This window comes from Acomys russatus, chromosome 7 (assembly GCF_903995435.1).
Source record: "Acomys russatus chromosome 7, mAcoRus1.1, whole genome shotgun sequence".
Lineage (NCBI taxonomy): Eukaryota > Metazoa > Chordata > Mammalia > Rodentia > Muridae > Acomys > Acomys russatus.
In genome coordinates, this window is record NC_067143.1 from 45,902,072 (window position 1) to 45,919,032 (window position 16,961).

The window sequence follows — 16,961 nt, forward strand, 5'->3', positions numbered from 1 at the left end:
TATATCATGTCTTTCCTTTCCCAACTTCAACTCATTATGCCTGTGCTTCCTTCAAATTGGATGTCTTTTCCATGAAGCCATCTGTACAAGAAAGTGTTCCAACTCTAAGCAGATGGCATACTTGAAACTGGATGGTTTTTGGAGAGTTTATTTAAAAGAAGTTGAGTGTTGGACAAACTCTAAGATTATATCTTAACAAGAGATTTACCATCTATAAGCCTAAAGGGATAAGGTGAATGTATTAGTTCCAATATCCATAAATAAGCGTGTTGTGTATCCAAGTATATTGCTTTTCATGGGCTTAGGGAAACCCAGTGAGGAGCAGAGGTAACTGCACTAGGTAACAACAATGGAAGGAGACAGCAGAAAATAAATGGAAATTCCAGTAAGATTTTTTTTTTTTTTTTTTTTTTTGTGGAAGAGGTACCATCCATCCTTTTCTCCCTCCTATATTGTGAGAAAATTGAGTTAAATCTCACTGACAATTTGACTGCTATTTCTGATGATGATACAGAAGTTATCAACTTAGTTACATCTCTTTGTTTACCAGTATTTCCATATGTTCCTGGTATACACCTTAAGAGGTGGTTCAAGTTTGGTCCATAGCTGTCTTTCCCTTATTTAAAACCATTACACTAATGAAACAGTCTTCTTACATTTGATAAATTCTTTACAGTGTTTTACCAATATTTACCGTCCTTAGTTGTCTTGGACCAAACTGAAGTGTCTATTTTGACTTTCCCCACTTTATCTCAGAGTTGAGCTCTCCATTTGTGATAGTTCTAGAAAACTAATTTGATGAAAAAATCCATTGAGTTTTGCTTGTTTGACACAGGATGCTTTCCCACAAACATGTAGTAGTTATTAATTAATATGGGTATCTATAATTTGTTTATTAATATTCATCCTAGTAGACATTTTTACCAAATGAACATATACCATAAAAACAATAATGTATCAGTTTTAATTTTAAATTATGCACTATTTATGGAGGTAAACAAACATAATTGTATTCCTTATGTATCCATATAGTTAGTGCAAATGTAGTGTGCCCATATGACCTTGTGGTAGTGTAACAGTCAGAGTGGTTGTCTTCATTAATTCCTCTCCACATTTTTTTCTTATAGAAAATACATTTTTTTTCTGACATAACATATCTTTATTATGGTTTCCACTTCATCTACTCCTCCCAGTTTATTCATACCTTCCATTCTATACAGATCCACTCCCTTTCTGTCTCACAGTAGGAAAAAAAAACAGGCTTCTGAGGGATAATAAAATAAAATCAATCTAATACATAAGGATTGGAAAAACAAACAAACAGAAAGAGTCCAAGAAAAAGCACAAAATTCAGAGATCCACTCATTTACACACTCAGGAATACCATAAAGACACTGAACTTGAGGCCATAATATACACACAAAGGGATTATAGGGTAAAAAAAAAAGAAGAAGAGAGGAAAAATAAAATAATATTAAAAATAAAAATTAGAAAAAGGAAATTTAAAAAGGAAGAGCCCTGACATTATGACACAAAAACCTTCAAAGATGCTACTGAATTCCTATTCTGTTGTCTGTCTACTGCTGGGCATGCCGCCTACCCTTGGGCTGGAGAGATGGCTCAGTGGTTGGGAGCACTGACTGCTCTTCTGGAGGACCCGAGTTCAATTTCCAGCACCGACATGGCAGCTCACATCTGTCTGCAACTCTAAAATCTGACATCCACAGGCATACAATGCACATAAAATAAAAATAATTTATTAAAAAAAAGAATAGTTTATTTTCCCAGTAATACTTCCTTGGAGGAAATTAAATTTTCATTCACAAGTGATTATCAGTTGGAAATATCATCCATTTTAAGAATAGGGCCTTGTGACTGTTCCTTTCAGCTCTAGGACCCCATCAAGTTCAGACCCATGTGGGCCCTGTGCATGCTGCCTCAGTCTCTGTGAGTTCATATGTGAGCAATAATTTTATCTTATAGGGCCTTGTTTTCTTGATGTCCTCTATCCCCTCTGGCTCTCACACTCTTTCAATCTCCTCTTCTAATGGGATTTGATGGATACATCTCAGTTAGCACTGAGTATAGCAAGATTTCCCACTGACTGTGGGTCTCCATATTTGTTCTCATCCTTAACTGCTGCAGAAAGAAGCTTCTTTGATAATCATTGAGCAAGTCACTTATCTAGGAATGCAGCATAATGTCATTAGTAGTTGTTTTATTGCTTTTTTATTTTGTAGAAAGTAGAATTTGGTTTTACCATATATTCTTTGCCTTTCTATCTAGTCCCATTCCTCCCTCCCTCCCACTTTCACTCTATTCCCCTCCTCTTGGTCTATGATCAAGGGGGGCCTCTACCCTAGGCTATCAAGTCTCATCTTGGTAGCCTGCTTATTCTTTCTCTGAGTGCCACCAGGTCTCCCCACCAAGGGGAAGTGATAAATTAAAATTTCTGATAATCATTTTTATAAGAAAAAGTTGGGGAAAATCCTAATTGCCACTTGAAAGTGGAGAGAGGTGCACAGATAGCATCAAAAAACTCAGCCAGAGAAGAAACTATTGGAATCATAAAGTATCAAATCAATATTAAAGAAAAGTGTCAACAGGTGATTGGCCATTTTATGGGTACTGAAATTAGGGAACGCCAAGGACATGCAACTTTAGAAGTCTCACTGTTTATGCTAACATAGTTTGCATCTGAAAGAAAAAGGAAAAAAAAAAAAAAAAAAAAAAAAAAAAAAGACCCAACTATGGCTTGAGAATACGATTTTAGTTTTCCCCAAATACCACATTCCAATAGGTAGCAGCTTCATAAAGTTTTTTAAAAATAGTAACAGTGTAAAGAATGACAAAAATCAATATACTTGAACCTGGCATAGTGGCACATGCCTTTAATCCGAGCACTCAGGAGGAAGAGGCAGGTGAATAGCTGGGAGTTCAAGGCCAGCATGGTCTACAAAGCAAGTCCAGGACAGCCAGGGCTACACAGAGAAACCCTGTTTTGAAAAACAAAGAAACAAACAAAAAATATATTTTTCAAATGCGTTGGTGGGTGCATCAGGTAGGCATTTTGCAGCAAATTGGAAAATTTTCTGTTATAGGTCTCACATGTTATCTGAAGAAACTCTTACATTTTTGGTTGGTGGGATCTAGCAATCTGTGTGTATCACAAGTAATTTGCCTAATAGACATATGGATATTATGTGGGCAATTAATGACTATTAGAGAGCTAAAGATAGCCCCAGATAATTTGGCTCTGGACCTGTAATACTCCAACCTCTTCATGTCATTAAAGTTGTAATGAATCAATCAATCAGCCTAGGTAGTCAGTTCTTCCCAGAACATTCTTTATTTTTTTACACTGTCTATATTTTTGGTCCTTCTTTTAAGAATCATATTACATATACAGCCAAACCATCAAAAAGTCCTTTTTGTAACTCTTGGAGGGAAATATGAAGAGTAGTCTTATATGCACAGGACTTTTGACATTGCTACATGCAGCTTTCAGAGAAAATTCACTTCTACAGACTTCTCCTAAATTATACAAGTAAGTATCTCATACCTAAAGCCTTCTAAGCTATCTATTACTTTACCAAAGAGTGGGAGAAGAGAATTGGCCCTGGAGAGATAGTTCAGCAGTTAAAAGCACTGGTTGCCCTTCCACAGGTCCTGGGTTCTGTTTCCAGCACCCACATGACAACTCACAACTGTCTGAAATTCCACTTCGGAAATCTGAAAACCTCACACAGACAAATATGCAGGCAAAACACCAATGCACATAAAATAAAAATAAATAAATTATCTTAAAAAAAAGAAAATAGAAAAAGGAGAATAGAGCTAATGGTTGTTAGATATTCTGATCAACAGACCCAAGGTCTCTCAGCCTCCAGAGCTGTGGGGAAATCTATAATAGTGAGACACAATTATGCTGTCTTTAAAAATCCACATCACATATAAAGATGTAGGATGGTTAAGGAATACATTCATTGTGTAAGTTCCATTCAGAGCTCATTTCAAAAAAATATCACCTAGAGTAAAATCTGTCATGTTATCAAAGAAGGATCCAGTCCTTCAAAATACATAATTTGCTTGTTTATGACTCCAGCAAGTAGCTGTCAGCACACAAAGCAAAGTCTGATGGAACTTAAAGGAAAAGAGACAAAGTCGCTGTGCCAATATGAGAATTCAAGACACCCTTTCAGCTGTTAATAAATGCAGCAGGCAGAAAACCAATGAGGCTATAGTTTACCTGAACAGCACAATCAATCAACTTGATCTAAGTGACATGTAAACAATATTACACCCAAAACTGCAGAATACACATTATCATTAAACTCTCACCAACTTCAATGACATTCTAATAGGAAAAATGCACTAAATTTCCTAATAATCAATAGAAATATTATCCTGGGAAAAATAATTCTTTTATATTTTTTATGTTAGCTTGTTTTTATAAAATGCTTCATTCAAAATATGAAAAAAAACTAAAAAATATACAAATTTGTTCCTAGACAAAAATGAAAGTCCAATCTATAACATAAACATAAAAAATCCCTATGTAAATGGGAAATTTCCATAATTATTAAAAATTAATTCAGAGACTAAATTTAAGTATTTTAAAACATTTTCAAATGATGTAAAATTTACCTTATCAAAATTTATAGGAAGTAGCAACTACATTTCAAAGTAAATTTATAGAAGTAAGTAAAGTAATTAGAAACATTTTTATCATAAATAACTTTACCTTAAAAACTCATAGAGAAGACAAAAGTTTCTTAATGCAAACAATAAAACCAACAGAAATTCTTGTATAAACCAATACATGTTAAAAGTGTGGAGAAAAATCAGCAATACCAAAGCAATTCGTTCTGTATTTGAAGAACAAAATCAGTAAAAGCCTGGTAGTACACGGACTAAATGTGGACTACACAAATGAGCCTTATAAAAAGGATAGTGGAGAATTCTCTATTGATTTGCTGAACAGGAGAGTGAAAGAGTCAAGTAAGCCTCTTCACAGAATAAATGAATTCTGGAAGAGGCAGACTACCATTGGCCCTTCCACAAGGGGTAGATAATGTGTCGAACTCCATCACTATTAAAGCAGATAATAAAAGTTTGAATGAAAAAAAAAATAGGACACATGGTATCTCCAGTAAATGTGGCTACATATTTAAGGAAAATATAAGAAATTTCTAGAACATCAAGAAAACCGAATGTTTCCTTCCCAGTTCATTCACTACCTAATACCCAAACTGGTTAAGACAACACAAACATGATGATAACAATTTGCCTCATAAGAAAAGATAAAATAGTACAGAATTAAGTGAAACACTATGCAAAACTGGTAGGATACATCCTAATAAATTTTTTTAGATTGAAATAATCACCAGATTAAAATGTGCAATTTCAACAATACATTTATATTCTCTTGTACTAGTATCCACTTATATAATATGACTATTATTTTTATGATTTTATTAACTTGTGTTTTAATGATATCAGCATTTCTTGCATAATTTACATGAAAAATGTTTTCTTTGGTCTGTTAGTTTACTTAGATTTTACATTTTTATATTTAAGCACAGCCTGTTTCACTTAAAAATTTTTGTTATGTAAAAATGTCAAATTTTTCACTACATTTGGGTTAGAGCACTAGAAAGCTGTGACCTATAATAAAGCTAATGCTATTAACATTCTATTTCTAATTCATTACTATTACTGTAAATGTCTAAAATCTATTTTTTAAACTTGAAAGAACTGCCATTGTTCCAGGGGACCTTTTAAATGACTTGTTGGCTTCTATTTGGATGATTACCTCATCTGTAAATGAAATTAGTTTTTCTTTTTCTTTTTGATTGGCACGTGGTTTTCTTTCCTTGCTAGGAACTCCAGTGCAGTGCGAACAGGCTGTGACTATTTCCAGTTCAGATGGAGTACATTTTCTTATTTCATTAAGGCAGAGTAAGTTATTTGATCTCTGTAGCAATTCCTTAACAAGTTACGGCAGTGTCTTAGTCACTGCTCTATTGCTGTGAAGAGACACCATGACCAAGGCAAGTCTTATAAACAAAATAGTTGATTTGGAGCTCGCTTACAGTTTCAGAGGTCTGACTCATTATCATCATGGTGGGGAGCAGGGCAGCATGCAGGCAGACATGGTGCTGGAAAGTAGCTGAGAGTTCTACATCTTGATCTGTAGGCAGCAGGAAGACAGAGACACTGATCTGGTTTGGGCTTTTGAAAACCACAAGGCCCACCCTCAGTGGCATACTTCCTCCAACAAGTACATACCTCCTAATCTTTCCAAATAGAGCATTCAAATCTATGAGCCTATGGGGGCCATTCCTATTCAGACGCTCACAGGAAGCCCGTACTTTAACAATAACAACAACAACAAAGCAAAACAAAAACTGTAGCTGTCAGTGTGACTTTTCTGTCCCTTGGGGATGTGCACTCTGAGGGAGACTCACCTGTGTGTCTGGCTTCAAAACACTCTTCCTGGTGAGTATCTTGAGAGACCTATGGGACTCTAAGGACTATAAAGAGTCACATTAGCCAACGATTGCTCTGTGAGAATTTGACAAAATTTCAGGGTTTTTTTCTAAATCTTTTTATAACGGCCACACTTTTCTCTCCTGTTCTACCATAGGGAAAATCAATTGGTATGTTTGAACTCCCTTTGAAATGGCTGTCACATTGTTGAATTCAAGTCCCCAGCTTCTACAGGAACCTCCAGATCCATATGGATTTAGAAAGGCAGTGACTGCAGGTTTTCTTTCTTTCATTCATTCTTCCTTCCTTCCTTCCTTCCTTCCTTCCTTCCTTCCTTCCTTCCGTCCGTCCTTCCTTCCTTTCTCCTTTCATTTTCTTTTGTGCTTTCTTTGAGACAGGGTCATTTTCTCTGTGTAGCTTTGGCTGTCCTGGACTCTCTTTGTAAACCAGGCTGTCTTCAAACTCACAGAGATCCACCTGCTGCTACCTCCCCAAGTTCTGTGACTAGAGGCATGGGCCACCCTGCCCAGCTTCTAATTTTTTCTTATTGCTAGCTGTTAAGTGGAAGAAATCTGTATTAATAATGATTGCTTGCACACACACACACACACACACACACACACACACACACACATACACACACACACATACACACATACACACACACACACCACATACACACACACACACACACACACATTTTCAACCACATACTGGTTGCTGCTTTCACTGGGGTTCTGTGGTCTGAATAGACTTCTCTAATGAACTGAGGCTTGATATTTGCTCCCTACCTTACTGCGTGTGTATTGGATTTTAGTGAATCCTTGTTCTATGCTGTGTTTCCCTTCTTTTCTCAGTAGTGATGACATTGTGATGCACATCTACATGAAGCATGCATACATGAAATAGTTTATCAGTTTTATTTTAGTTTGGAAGGATAAACTATATCACAACACACTGTCAATGTGATTTAAGCCTCTACATTCTGACAGTGTTCAGGGACCTAGGTTCTACCAACAATTAGGATGGTAAATACAGTGGAGGATTCTAAGTTATTTTGAAATATCTGTACCTGGCTACAGGGTTCACATTATTGTGAATATGTCCAGATAAGGAATGTTGGGATGAAATTTCCATATAATTGTATATTATTATACATTGGGCACTAACAGTAAAAAAAAAAAAAAAAAAAAAAAAAAAACTCCACACAGACAACAAAGCTAATATAATTTTCTTCCAGCAAAGAAAGCATCATGAAGTCAAAAATATAAAGACTTATCAAACTGAAGTTTTATATTAGGAGTGAAATTTAAAAACAAGGGGAGGTGTTTTATTTACATAGTGTATTTTCACAGGTGGGAATTCAAAAGATTGGTGATTTCAAGTGATGTGTTCAAGGTTACACAGAGAAGTTGACGCAAAATAGTAATCTCTGAGAGCAGGGAGCTTGCATTTCTGCAGTAGGGATGTGCTTCACTGCCCTGTTATGTTAAATACATGGCAGCTTTTGTTTAACTCAAATTTATAGAAAAATTCAAGATACAGAGTAACTGCATTGCCAAGTTTCGCTAATTATTAAGACGTTACTTTAGCCTGATATATTAATTTAAAGTAAGGAGTCAGTAGTTGATTTTGGTTTGTTCACATTTTTATCTCATCCTTTTTCTCTCATTTTGGATTCTACCTCAGATGCCATATCTAATTATCATATTGATACTTGTGTTTCTTTTCTTTCCTGGGGAATTTTTGGCAACCTGCCCACCGAGGCAAGAGGAACAGAAGACAAGATGCAGGGCATGACGGGCCATAAGTACAACGGAGGTTGAACACTCCGGGAACCACTTCAGGAGATAATTCAACTATACCCCTTAGGGAGTGGGGTGGAGCTTCCAGGATAGACATTCATAATTGGTTGAAACAAGGCACTTTAAGGATACTTGTTTTGCATTTGGCAGCATGCTCCTATCATAAGAGCAGGAACACAGTACCTAATTATCCTATAGGCACAGGGAGAGGAGAGCTTGCAGGGAGCTGTGTCAAGGGCCATATGTCAAATGTAGTTAAGGGCATCTATGTCTAAAGGCACTCTCCAGATGGAGTCAGACGGCGAGCCTGCGGCCCTGCTGGGGAGAGGGAGTCCTGTACCTAAGGCCAAGCTCAGAGTGGCTATCTGGACCAGAAGGATGGCAATTTCAAACAGTAGGACCATTCCAACAAATACTGAGTCTGACAAGGTCATAGATTTATATTTCTTTTGGTTGCTTTATAATAGGGAGGGTGCTGTCAGATAATTTGTACAGATTTGCTGAGGGTCTATAAAGTGATTATAACAAAACCATATTCATTTACTTATTTTTGAGATTATAATTACAATAGTTCTATCTCCCTCTTCTTATCTCAAAATTCTCCCATATACCCTCCCTGCTCTCCTTTTTTCACTTATCTATCTATCTATCTATCTATCTATCTATCTATCTATCTATCTATATTCATTTCTAAATACAATCTTTCATTATATATAATGACATATATGCATGCATTTAGATATGACAGTTTGGAACTGGATAGCCACTGTGCTATTCCGTGGGGAAGAGTACCTCTCTTGCTCCTAGATTAACTAAGGTAATTTCTTTAGTTCCCAAAGGTTCTTATAGCTCTATGTGTAGGCTTGGGACCTCGTAGGCTTTTCCTTGTCTACTTTGGCATGCTCCTTGGTGTAATCCTTGTTAATACTATGGGTTTTATAATGAAGGTAATGGAGGTAAAGTTTCATTTTCACATCATATAAATTATTGGTGTTGGTGAGGACCATGGTGGAGATTGTAGTCTTAGGCCTTTTCCTTGGAAATTCACATCTTCCTCTAGGCTGTGTAGTTTAGAAAGAAATCATGACTGCCAGACAGTACTGGAGAAGCAAGAGGTGATGACACACTTCCCTGAAGAAAAGGTGTCTTCTCAACTCTTTTGGATCCTTTTGTGAGATATTATCCCCTCATCTATATTCATTTAGGACTGAATCTTCCATTTTCAGCAATATGGGGACATTGATACTTAGTTTGAATGTAGTATGTTTCTATTATTTTGCTATCCAAATTACTCTATTTTTGGCTACTGAAGATCTTTCTAATTATGAATATGCTTTCTGAATGGGAAGGGCATATATTTTCTATTCTATGGATGGATCCAACGAGCAATATTGCTGCCAATTTTGTATTTAGCTTTCAATAAATAAATTGACATTCCAAGTGCCTCTACCTTCATGCATATGCAACTATTAATAATAAGGTTCTCATAGTCCAGTACCTTTAACGACATCTGGAATTGTCATCTGTGTGATGTCTATCATTCTAATAGATTGATGTTACTTTAGTTGACAACTTAAAAATGGTAGTGAACATTGTGGAATGCTGCTGGCACCATCTCTAGACTTACTTGGTGTGACTACTAATCCTCTACTTTGCTCCAAAGTGATTTCGGTTATGTGCTGCTTTTATATGTAACTCACATTTATACAATTAAATATTATCAGTGTAATTTATGACACTTAAATGACATTTATTTTTATTTCTAATAGTTCCTGTATATTCTGTAAGAAAAAATGACTTTGAACTCTTTAACATTGCTACAAATGCTTATTAGCAATAAATCTCAATTTGTAGATTATTCAGGATTTTCTACATGAAAAATAGTTGTATCTATGCATTGGTAAAATTAAATGATATATTTCTTCTTGCAACAACAGTGTACTTTTTATTTCGATCATTTTGACTACAGTTTTTGGCATGGTTCTTTTTAAAAATTATTTTAGTTTTGTACATATACATTTATATTATTACATATATACAATAGATTACCTATGGCAATAAGGGGTATGACACAAACAGCAATTACATTATAGATATTTTTGTGTGACTATTCAGGTAGAAAACTGTCTCTGTCATCTTTTCATTTGGAAAGCTACTCCCAGCACTCCCAGCAGACTCAGATAATCAAGTTTACTCCTTCTCAAGTCTCTGAGGGAGTTGAAGATCAGGTAGCTTAGTTTTATAATGAAGATTAACTGTTTAGGGGTTAAGATATTTTTAGGTCTAGATAGGTGTTCTAAGTTGATAATGACAATATTTGATGGAGATCGATTTATATTCAGAAATTTAGATGTACCAAGATAGGAAAGATGTCTTCTTCAAGGCTGTCAAATACAGATAACCAAAACACTTGGAATGATTCTTTTTTAAAAATTTTTTAAAATTAATTTATTTTTGTTACAGCTCAATGTTTATCCCATCCTTTGTATCCTCCCATTCTTCCCTCCCTCTTACCTCCCCCTGTATATGCTCATAGGGTATCAAGTCTCTTCTTGGTAACCTGCTATCCTTCCTCTGAGTGCCACCAGGTCTCCCCATCCAGGGGACATGGTCAAATGTGAGGCACCAGAGTACGTGAGAAAGTCATACCCACTCTCCACTCAACTGTGGAGAATGTTCTGCCCATTGGCTAGATCTGGGTAGGGGTTTAAAGTTTACCTCCTGTATTGTCCTTGGCTGGTGCCTTAGTTTGAGCGGGACCCCTGGGATTCTTAACAGTGATGAGATGGTAACTGTCATTGTCTCAGTCTTAGAGTAGAGACATTTAGTTTCTCCTATTAAAATAATGCTCCTAGTAATTTTTAAGTGTTTTTTTTTTTTTTTAACCAAACCAATGCCCTTTGCTGTAGGACTGAAATCTTTGTGAGTACTTAAGATCAATGTTTTCCCAATTGTAACAGACTTTCATCTGAATAAAATTTCCCTTCATCTAAAACTGTTTCTTTTTATGTGATACTACTCTCTTATAGCATATATATATATATGCGTGCGCATGTGTGTGTGTGTACATGACGACTGGACCCATGGCCTTGGGTATGACAGACAAGTACCCTCTCATTGAGCTACACTACCATGCTTCTATATAATTAATTATTCAGAATGCTAGACACATTTAGTTCTTTATGGTTTAGGACAAACCTGATGGGTGTAGTCTGAGAGCTTTTCTCAGCTTCTAGAAGCTGCTCACAGTGCTCATCCCTTTCTCTGTCTTCAGTTTAGAAACACTGGGTCGAGTGTCTCTAAGGCTTTTCACTGTTCCTGCCTCTACGGACATTGTTTTGTGTCTTATTCATCTTTATTCTATTTTATGTACATTTAGGGATATATATAATTAGATTAGGTTCACTTGAATAAAACTGAACAACCCTACTCTATATATTTAATGATTCATCTAGCTGTAAAGGCACATAAGCTTTTTAAACTATTTCTTCATGGGTTACATGCATCAGATTTGGTACATCAATGAGTGTCTTATTGTGTGTACCATAAAACATACAATAACTATATAAAATCATTGATATTTTCTTTAAACAGTTAAAAACATATGTAGTTATTACTTTAGAAATTCTGCCTTAAAAGAAAAACATGTCCAGCCAGAGACTTACAAATCATTCACAAAAGCTTTATACATACTAACTTCATTCTTTAAAAATTCTAAATTTCAAAAAACATGAAAATTGAAAAAATATAGAATATGTATCCATTAAAATGGTGGCTCCAACATTACAGAGAGTTTTGGGTGACTGCCTAAGCTACACAGCATAAAGGAATATTAGAAAAGAAAAGTCAGGCTATATGAAATGCATATATCACACATAAATGCCTACTTTATCATGTTAACAATACATATAATTAGAGAACTGTCTGGGAAAAGTCTTATCTGGGAAGAGCCATGAGGAATGTTTTGTGTTCTTATTATTCTTCACAATTAATTACTAGTACACTTGAGATCTGATTTCTTCATGTGTAAAAGATACTTCAAAGAATATCACTTATTTAATCTCAAGGTCTCTCATCTGTTAAAGGATGGCTTAGTCTTCTAAATTTCTTTTAAATGATATGGAACTATTTAAAATAAAAATCTACTCACTTTTAATCTTTTGTTTTTTGTTAAATATTTTCACATAAACTTATATTGTTACACTATATACAATAAACTACCAATAGCAAAAAGGACCACAAAACTTTTAATCTTTTAGACATTTAGAAAGTATTTATATCTTTGAAGCATGATGAATGACACATTTAAACTTCAACTCTAAGTACCATAAATAATAATGTGTTTTTCTTTAGTGCTGTCCTTTTAATAGCCAAAATGATAATTATTAATGTTTGTTAAGACAAACACTATTAACTTCAGTATGGGAAACAGCACTAAAACACTTTAGATCAAGATTTAAGCCTCCAGGTGACATTTTTTCCACATTGTTAGCCAATTAGAATGACATTAATGATGCAAAGATATCTTTATATTTTACTGTAATTTCATGGACTCCTGTTCCAAAGCTGTCAAAAATACACAGAAAAATACTGTAGTGAGCCGGAGAAAAATGGAGGAAAAAAATGGAGTACTCATTGCTTTTTGTGTATTTTTCCCACTGGAGTAGGACTTCAAGAAAGAAAGTTCATAAGGTAGAAGGCTTCCCCAAATAAATACTAAATTTGGAACCAGTAGAAGAGACTAAGTCTCTTCTGAAGCATAATGCGTCTGAGAGGATATTTCTTTCTTTTTTTTTTTTTTTATGGTTTTTTGAGACAGGGTTTCTCTGTGTAGCCTTGACTGTCCCAGACTCACTTTGTAGACCAGGCTGGCCTTGAACTCACAGCGATCCACCTGCCTCTGCCTCCCGAGTGCTGGGATTAAAGGCGTGCGCCACCACGCCCGGCGAGGATATTTCTTTAAATGAAGTCAAATACTTCTTATTATAGATACATTTGGAAAGAAATTGGTCAGTTAATTGAAAAATTGATATTTGAGGAGCCGTCTAATATACAATACATATACCTAAAATATTCCAGTGTGTATTTATTCATCCATCTCTGTGTGTGAAGAGAGAAGGTCATCAGATGTGCATGGTTTGGGTATGTGTACGTTGGCTAGAGACCAACTTTGATGTCATTCATCAGTTGCTGTTTACATTCTTACTGAGACAGGGTCTGACACTGTCCAGGTACTAAAGAAGTAGGGCTTGACTTGCAGGTCAGTGAGCCTGGGATTACCAGTATACACTGACATTCCTGTCTTTACTTTTCTGAGACAGAGGTGTGTGTGTGTGTGTGTGTGTGTGTGTGTGTGTGTGTGTGTGTGTGTGTGTGTGTGTGTTTAGTCCTGGAAGTCCTGGAACTTTCTCTGTAGATGCTTGCCTCCTAAGTGATATGATCAAAGGCGTACACCATCATGCTAGGTTCTTCTGGCTTTGTTTTAAATGTTCCTGGTATCAAACTCAGTGTCAATGCTTACATGGCAAGCACTTGGCTAACTAATTATCTACCACCCCTTGTCAGAGACATAAGGACATGTACAGGCTTTGCTTGACAAAGTTCTAGAGACATGTGACTGTCCAGCACGATCTCTAGACATCCAGAACCACTATTGAGGCTTTGCTTGACAAAATTCCAAAGATCTCCAGTTGATCACCACTCCCTTAAATATTATGTATGGGCCAGGTGTAATTTTGCCTGAAAACAACTTTGAAATCTACTTTTTCTCCTAAAACTGTCTCTCTCTGTTTCTCATCCCTAATAAAATTTACATTGGAAAACTTTTTCCCATAGAGAATGCTGAAAGAAGGCATCTGGCCAAAGACTTGAGGCAATCAGATAGTCTTAGCTCTGACTGTGAGCAGTCAGGTAGAAACTGCTTGAAAGAAAGGAAGGACCTTGACATAATACGACCTAGCTAGATATTGTTAGCTAAATAAATATGTCTTAGAATCTGCTTTGAGAACAATAGAAGATGAGCTGGGAATGTCATGCTTTACAGATATTTTATAATAGAGGACCCTTTGGCATTTAGCCTAGGTTTGGATAGCACAACCTGTTGGTTTTGGACTAGAGGTAAATCAAGTTCTTTCTGTGTTAGGAATATTTAATTCAAACTATGCTGCTATGATAATCATGTAAACACAATGGCTTTAGCCTGGGGAAATTTATGATTAAACATTCTCCAGTATTGTTTAAGAAATAATAATCAGATTATGCTGGCCATTGCTGTGAAATTGATTGACTTTTGGTGTATGCTTTATTGTAGGTTATATAGAACTGTTTGTATTGCTTTGTTAGATTGTTTTCTTGCTCTTGATTTTTAAAGGCCCTGTTGATTGTAAAAGATGAGAAAATCATGATGTAAACTGTAATGAAAAAACTGAATTTCACTTTAAATGAAGTACTGGATTTTCCCAAGGAGATAGGAAAGCAGAGAAAAAAAAAATAAAGTTCTCCTGGACTACAAGAACTTTCAGTTCAAACCACAATTTACACATGGCCATTAGTAGCTTTTTTTCCCTCCATTCCTCAACCTTTCCTCAACAACAAGTTCCTATAGCTAGCTGTTCAACCAACTGTTGGTTTCCCTTAACCAGCTGTTCATCACTTGCTCACTTCTCCCTATCACAGAACCGCCAAGACTTTCTCTTCATGCCTCTTCACTGGTTCTTGGAGGTGGTCTGCAGGAACCCCTCATGCACGTTTTTTTTTTTTTTTAAGTAAACTTCATACTTTCCTGTTAGCATGGCTGACAGCCATAGTTTTGTATGTTTTTCTTCACTATATCTTGCCTAAATTTTGCTTATTCTTCAAGTTGACAATAAAATCTAAAATACTTGTGTTTTTCAACAAGAGAATATCTTGACAATATGCTCTATAAGTTTTCATTGTTTAACATAGTTTTGCATCTTTATTCATCTGTTTGCTTAGAAACAACATTTTTGCTTCTATGATTGTTAGTGAATGGCTCAGTTATAGTTATGTAAATGCTAGCAGCAGTTTTAAGGATAAGTATATCTTCCTCTTACCTGAAACTCATTTTGTTTATGCATGGGTATGTATATACATGCACATGTATGGTCATAAGCATAAATGTGCATGCATATATTATATGTGCATGAATACATACACTGTAGATAATACTACATGTATACATGTAGTTTTATATATATCACATGCAGAATGTAGCTATCCTCATATATGATTGCATTCAAATGATAATTCTCATATTTATTATTTATTGAAAGTGTTATTAAAAGGTCTTTCACTGAAATAATAACAACCTAATTGCACCTAATTCTACAAATGTCACAAATTTAGACTTTGCCACGTTTTCTAGTCTCCTTTCTTTCTTGATTCTATCATATATTTAATAATGCCTTAATTCTTTCAGAACTCAAGTCAGAAACATAAAAACTATCTTGAAATTTTTATTTATCCTTTGGTTATTAGTAATGGCATATCAGTCAGAATTGATGACCTCTCCATTTCTCTCTCATCTAGGTGCTGATCAATATTCATTATTCAAGATCCCCATATACACATACCCATAATGCATAATTTATACTCAGTATTGTTTATCAAAAGCAGAACAAGATATACAAACTGGGATGTAAGCTAAATTAATTCATATATCTTCTAATTCAAGATCAATCAGACATTTCAACTGAGAGAGAGAGAAAGAGAGAGAGAGAGAGAGAGAGAGAGAGAGAGAGAGAGAGAGAGAGAGAGAGAGAGAGAGAGAGAGAACTTTGTGGGAATCACCATGTTGTATTTACTTGCTTCTACACAAGTGTTGGATGTGGGTGCTTGTTTTTAAATTTTATTTTAGTAGAGCTTTGATGCCTCTACTTCCCTTCCACTAGCCCCTTAACCCTGTGCATGAGAAAGAATGTTAGTGGGGAGGGGGGGACAGGCCATTTACTTCTCCTGGTTGTTTAGGGTCAATTGAGTTCTTTGGGGGCAATAGCAATCTCAGTCAACATCACATGCAGCAATCAGTCTCCTCTGAGTTGTTGCCTTGAAATATTTCTCCCTATCTGTCACATTGGTCTCTGGTCTCCCCAAACGGATACACACGTCACACCACCACCACACGACCCACTTTCTTTCTCTTTGCTCTCTCCTATTTATCCTCCTCAGAGTCCTAGACCACACCACTCTCAGTGCCTCAGGAGGCAGGCAATTAGGGTAAGGGTTAAGGTTAAGGTTACCAGCTGTCAAAGACCATGCCCTGCAAAAGACAAATATAAGCTTTGGACAAACTAAATCCCAAACCAATATCCCACACTTGGGATTAAAACAAAAACATATTTATATAACATAACCGAGTTTATAAAGAAACCAAAAATTCCATTCCAGTTGAGAACACTTATAAGTGGTGTGCCTCCATTGCCACTTGGACTATCCAATATTGACAACATGCCGGTCATCAAGAATCAAGAATGATTTTTTTTTTAGTAAAACAAAATAAAATAAAAGCATGCAAATTCTGAATAGGACAATTTTATAATGAGAGAGAGCAAGAAAAAAATATGGATCTGGGTGGTTAGGAAGGAAAAGAATATCTGGTTTTAGTTAAGGTAGAAACAACCATAATCAGAATATATTGTATGAAAA